Source organism: Amblyomma maculatum, chromosome 11 (genome assembly GCF_055883805.1).
Source record: "Amblyomma maculatum isolate TAMU_Amacu chromosome 11, ASM5588380v1, whole genome shotgun sequence".
In the NCBI taxonomy this organism is placed as follows: domain Eukaryota; kingdom Metazoa; phylum Arthropoda; class Arachnida; order Ixodida; family Ixodidae; genus Amblyomma; species Amblyomma maculatum.
The window spans coordinates 26,324,721-26,331,725 of record NC_139354.1 but is presented as its reverse complement, the minus strand read 5'-3'; positions in this window follow the sequence as shown (position 1 = coordinate 26,331,725).

Sequence of the window (7,005 nt, the reverse complement as noted above, 5' to 3'; positions counted from 1 at the left end):
AGGTCCATAACAAAGCAACGCTGAAAACGCGCCTCTCTGTCGCAGAGTCCCGTCGCTCCATGCGGTGGGCACCAGCGGCAACGACAGGCGTTGGCGGCGGCGGCGCGCGACGGATCGTCACAGATTGTTGCCAGAAGTTTTCAGCATTTTTCCCGTATTTTACAACTTCGTGTTAGCGAGGGTTTAATGTATAGGTAACTAGCTGTATAGCTAGTTACCTATACATTACCTATACCTACACACCTATACCTATACACACCTATACCTATACCTATACACACAGCTTCTGTGCTAAGGAAGCTGTATAGCTTCCTTAGCACAGAAACTATAGGAAGCTTCTGTGCTAAGATGGCCGTGATAAAGGACAAACGAGGCAGGGACCTCACTGAAGCCGCAGAGATAAAGAAGAGGTGGAAGGAATACAGATAACTGTGTAAATACACAGAAGGACCCGGATGTGCAAACCCAACATAAGATGGTCGTGATTACTGATCTCGAGCCGGGCATCCTGAAGAGTGAAGTTGAATGGGCCTTAGCCAGCCTTGCTAAGAACAAAGCTAGCGGAATTGATGGCATTCCAGCCGAGTTGCTTCAAAACCTCAACCATGACGACGCTGTTAATGTTCTGTATACATTATGTCTGCAAATTTGGACAACCCTGCAGTGGCTACAGGATTGGAGGAGGTCAGTTTACATCCTCATCCCAAAGAAAGGCAGTGCCAAAGATTGTTCTAACTACCGCGCGATCGCGCTTATTTCGCATGCTAGCAAGGTGATATTAAAAATCCTCCAAGGTAGGCTGCAGCAGTATGTGGATCGCGAGCTTCCGGACGTGCAAGCTGGGTTTTGCAAGGGCAGAGGAACTAGAGACCAGATTGCCAACCTTAGCTGTATCATGGAAAAAGCAAGAGTTCCAGAAACCCATCTACTTCTGTTTTATTGATTATGTGAAAGCATTTGACTGCGTAGATCACAGCAGATTGTGGCAAGCTCTCCAAGAAATGGGAGTTCCAATTCACCTCATCTGTCTCCTCAGGAACCTGTATGAAGGGCAAGAGGCCACAGTCAGAACTGGGCATGGCCTTACTGATTCGTTTCCGATTGAGAAAGGAGCGAGACAAGGCTGCATACTGTTGCCCTGCCTATTTAACCTATATGCTGATTTCATCATGAGGAAGGCCGGTCTGGACGAGTCTTCAGCTGGAGTGAAGATTGCTGGGAAACATATCAACAACCTTAGATATGCGGATGATACCAGTTTAATGGCAGAAAGTGAAATGGAACTCAAGAGACTTCTGATGAGCGTACACGAAGAGAGTGAGAAGTTTGGGCTTAAACTGATCATTAAAAAGACAAAGATCATGGCGTCTTGCCCTATCAAGTCCTGGAGAATCAAGGGACAAGAAGTGGAAGCTGTGACAGATTTTCTCTTCTTGGGCTCCAAGATTACCCCGGAAAGAGGCTGCAGCCATGAAATTAGGAGATGCCTGCTTCTGGGAAAGAGAGCCATAGCTAGCCTTGACCGCCTAGTAAAGAGGAGAGACATTAAACTGCCAACCAAGGTCCGTACAACTCGTGCTATGGTCTTTCCAGTTGTGATGTATGGATGCGAGAGTTGGACTGTGAAGAAGGCTGACCGCCAAAGAATTGGCGTGTCTGAATTGTGGTGCTGGCGGAGACTCTTGAGAGTTCCTTGGACTGCCAGAAGATCAAATCAGTCTATATTGTCGACCATAAACCCTGACAGCTCATTGGAGGGTCAAATTCTAAAGTTAAAGCTTAGCTACTTTGGTCATCTGATGAGAAGGGAGGAGTTGCTGAAGAAAGATTTGATGTTGGGAAAGGTTGAGGGTCACTGGAGGAGGGGTAGGCAGCGAACGCGATGGTTAGATGGCATCCTCGAGGCGCTGCAGATGAAGTTATGTGATGTTAGGAAGATAGTGAGACCAGAAAGCGAGGCGTGATATGGTCCATAGGGTCACGAAGAGTCGGACACGACTGAACTGAACTGAACTAGCGTGAATGAAACTTGTAAACCACCTGTAGACACAGCCGTCTTCCACTGTATGGGCACTGCCATTTAGGCTTCTGCAGCGTTGAGGCGCGCGAGTATCGTCACAGACAACAAAAATTTGGTTGAGGCTTTTGGCCGTTCAGATAATGTGTGCAATTAATAATCGTATTCAACGTTTAAGCATTGTATTTAATCCACATTTGCATTTAAATGAACTCACACCGGAAGCTGCTTGAACACTAAAAGACCTGGGTACGAGGCTTGCTTATATTGTCCAGGGTAGGCAAATACGCCGCCCGGCAAAAGCCTCTCCCATATTCCTCCAATTAACCCTGTCCTGTGCTAGCTGCATCCACTTGACCCCTGCGAACCTCTTAACTTCATCCGCCCGCCTAACTTTCTGCCGCCCCTGTTATGCTTTCCTTCCTTTGGAACTTAGTTTGTTACCCTAAGCGACCACTGGTTATCCTCTCGTAGCACTACCTGTCCTGCCTATGCCCATTTCTTTTTCTTGATTTCCACAAGCAGGGTAAATATATCATAGCAAAATGAAACGACCTCCCTCCTACATTAACATTCAGTAGGATTTGAGAATACTTCCCTACTGCCCTTTTGAGGAACAGTAATGATTGAACAGCTTCATAAAGAGAAAATTTGTCGACCAACAAAGTGCCGAGTGTGTTGCAAAATATAATGCGCCATTATTTAAGGTGATGCTGTTAGACGCATCTGTAGAGAAAGAAAGGCCTGAAGTTGCGTTTCGATACTTGCCTGTTTATGACAACGAACGACTAGCGACTGATGGGTTTCACTGTATTTTGTTCATTCTTCAAAGCGAATAACACCAAGATCCGCTGCAAAGCATGGATCTAAAATGCTCACATTGCTAGGACTGTAGATAGTTAAGAGGCCACAGTCGATAAATTTTGGGTAGAAATAATCGGTGCTCTACAATGAGACAGCATGGGGCAGAGTTGCCATAACATAGATTCCCTTAGACTAAACCCGAGTTCTATATCTTGAGCCAAGAATGAACTGCATCAAAGGATGGGGTTAGTATCAGTGATAGTTAATAAAAAAAATGAGTGTGAACTTGAAACAACAAAGTTCCTATGCTTTGTTCCTTGTATCGAATGAAAATTGCAGCAGGCACCATTTAACGGTGTGATGTGTGTGATTACACGTCCCCCCCTCCTTCCCCCAAACCCCTCCAGTCACCCCGTGCACCAACTGCAACTAGAGATCAGCCTATCTAGACTATTTCAAGCCCAAATAAAAGACGAGCAATCATGGTGAGTTAGCAGCATAGGTGCTATACAACCATTCATCGCGAAGCAGCTAGATCATATACAGCTTGATATTTACAATAGGCAAGCTGTTCTGGATTGAACATGAAAAATACCTACCTATATATTTGTATGTGTGCTAAAACAAGTATTGTGTGAATATTTTCAGCAGTACATCTGCCAGCACACTAAAATACCCAACTTAAATACAAAAAGTGCTTTCTGTGCTCCTGGAGCAATATAGTTGAAGCCGGATATATAGAACTTGCAGGGGATTGCGAAATAGTTCGATATATTGATAATTCGATATACAGAAATCAGCTTGAGACACCACTTGCGATCGTGAAAAATGGTACTGTATTTGTCGCGTAGTCAAGCCACTCGCATAATGAACCCACCCCCCCTTTTTTGCCACCGGGAATTTGAAAAAAAAAAAAAATGCGTTCGGTGGCGCATCCCACAGTTTCAACCGTCGCATCCACAGCTCATTTATTGGCAGCGTGCTAAAGTGCGCAGCAATAACGTCATGGCATGTTTATCTTTTGACTATACTTTTCACAGATCCTGCGGTGGCAGGGAGCAAACTTGGCAGAGTGCCTGCGTGATGGCTTGATTGCACAAGCCTGGTTCGATTTATCATGCCGCGCTTGGAGCGGGTGTAGTCCACTGCTACAAAATCATTGGCAAGCGTGATAGCTGCAAACGCCGTTTGAAGCGAACAATGCTAAAAGCCAGTGTCATGATTGCAGCTGACCGCGTGCTTTCGTTGAATCATAGACGCAAGACTGAACGACTCTCGAAAGAAAAAAAAAAAGATTGCCGCTTCTTAACGTCCGTAGTCACCATAGCTTACGCTGCCCCGCACGTTCAGCACGACGGCAAGGATGAACGACTCTCGCAAAAAAAAAAATAAATAAATACTACCGCTTCTTACGTCCGCAGCCGTCGTAACGTACGCGCGTTCAGCACGACGACTTGAGACGCACATCAGCCGCACCGCGCAGAGCGTTCACAACAAACACTGGAGAAGCATCTGCCAGGGGCTGAGCCAGCTGAGCCGTCACCGCCAAGATTGTGAAGGCCAAGCTGGCTTGTCCGCGCATGCATTATGGTGGCTAGCATGCGTAGTACATACTGCTGCGAATGAAGACCAGGAAAGAGAGAGGAAGGGGAGAGATAAAGCTCAGCAGAAGAGTGGGCAAACCCTTGTGCTTCGCTCTATCGCATTTTTCCCTTCTCCCAAACACCATGGCTGCATTGGTTCCCTCTCGTTCCTTCACGCACATGGCTTGCAGACATCACGTGCCGGCGCGCGGCTAACATGGCGGCAAACGATTACCGCAGATGCGCACGCCTTTTGGGGAAAGGGCGTGGTGCAGCCCTAGACTAGCCGTCACTGAATTGTGCCCTTTCATTCCTTTCGCGCGTGGCTTGAAAACGTCACGTGGCAAACCGCCGAGGGTGATGCGATCCTCTTTGGGGTAGGCGCACCGTTCAATGCATGATGCGGAGTTCGATATATCGAACAACCGGTGAAATTGAGTTCGATATACAACGCAGTTTTCCTATACTTTTACATGGGATTTTTAAGGGAATATTAGTGAGTTCGATATAACCAATCTTCAAAATATCCGGGTTCGACTGTACATCTTTTATTTGAAGCAAGCAACGAGTGAATTAATTCTTTAATTGGGGAGTTGTTTTCAAGCACAGCTCACTTACTGACCCATTGGAAAATTGTTGAAGGGTCACTAGGGATTTGTGATAGTTTAAATCAAGAAAAAGTCTGAAAGCATGCCGATTAGGGCATTACCCATCTGTTTACACTTTCGGCAAAATAATGCGTAATCCGTTACGTGGTTAGCTCTTTCTGTTTTTAATCTATAGGTGATCGCAATATGCACACCAGGATGCCACTTACTTTCACCCTTTGTTGACTTTGAGTTGCCTTCCATCTTGCAACGGCCCCACTCAAGTGCACGAGCAACGCTCAATGATCCGATGCTCTCACGTGAACCTCAAGCTCACGCCCGCTCTAAAAGACACCCTTCACAACACATTCTCATCAGATTGTGCAAATGATAAAAGCAAATACACAGAACTCTATGTATGCCACGGCAGGAGAAGCCAAGTTATGAAGTAGCGCTCAGACTAGAAGCTTAACAATCCTCTGTACTCATCTAGTCTCTAGCTGAACCCAGCCGAGTTCTACCGTTACTGTATTTTGTACGACTGTGGTGGAATAGAATACATAGCAATCTTTTTATCGTAACCGAGCACTTCTAAACGCAACAGCATGCCTTTGGTTTTGTGATAAATTAGCCGCTCTTCAGCACCTCCAGCCGTGGCAGTTTCCGCCATCCCACAAGATAGTGGTGCGACGGCCACTAGGCGGGGCTGGCGGAACGCGGAAAACTCCAGCGCAGGTTCCCTATAGGGCAATGTTTTGTACTAAATGCTTTCGGCATGCCAAATGCAGTTTAAAAACACGAAAGAATTTACTGATACATGTCATGCAAAACTTTATTACTGAGCTTAATCAAGCTTCCTTGACACGTCTTATGACCCGAGATTGAGGATTGTCATGAACAGTCATTTCTTCAGGGAGAATGCTAGCCAATGCATTTAATGTAGTAAAATGGACACATTAAGTACTGTACCTGCCGTTTGTAACCTACCTCAAGCACAGGTGACCGAAGGTTCCGAGCCTTGGCTGTTGCACCCACACAAATGTCGCGGCTCTGTGATAATAGTTGCTGCTGCAGGTAACAAGAACACAGTGGAAACCCGACGACATTGCATCGCAGTCTATGGTGATAGTGGCATGCTAAATGCTTGGATTACGCTTGTCGTGCAGAACTCGCATCATCTCACCGCGTCCTTTTTGCAATCCATGCCTAAACCATTAACTTCCTTCCAAGCCGGCCAACATTATCATCACAACTACAACAACAAAAAGCTTTACAATCCAATCATGGTGAATCCAATCCAATTTTTGGACGGCGAGGGCGAGGTGAGCAGATTTGGAAAAGTGGCCTGGCGTCTATGAATTCGGTTGAAAATAAGGTTAGTGTCTTGAAAATGCACTCTGGTTTTTATTTCTCAATTTGTTTACAAGCTGTGATTGTTCATGGAGTTCTTCCTTGCAAAATGGTGCAATTAGATGGTTACGTTGCTTCGGAGGTTCAAACTGTCACTCATCGCTGTCTCTCAAGGTCTGGGTTTTTAGAAAATTTCGTATGTCGCCCAGAAGCAGCTCAAGAAGTAGCCAATCGGAGAGGGCTTTGAGGTACTAAACTTCCCTTCCGACTTTTTCTTTTTTTGCGGGTGAAGTTTATTTTCCTAGTCTGGTTTGAGTGATGAACCTGCAGACGCTCACACGTCTGATCAGTGCATATATGAGCGCATCGGAACAATTCAATAAAAGCTTGGTAGGGCAGCAAAGGAAAAGAAAGGCTAAACATTTTTAATTTTCGAAAGGAGCGGGTGAAAGTCACTGCTTGCAATGCAAGTCTGCATCGTAGTGTAGTAGCGCAACGTTGCGCTGATTTCATTAATGTTGTATCGTACTTCATGCTATTTAGTGTTAGAAACAGGATACAGCGTAACTGTTCCGAACGACGAGGCGGCGGTAACAGAGCAACGCTGAAAACGCGCCTCTCGCCGAGGGGCCGAGTCCCGTCGCTTCGTGCGGTGTGCACCAGC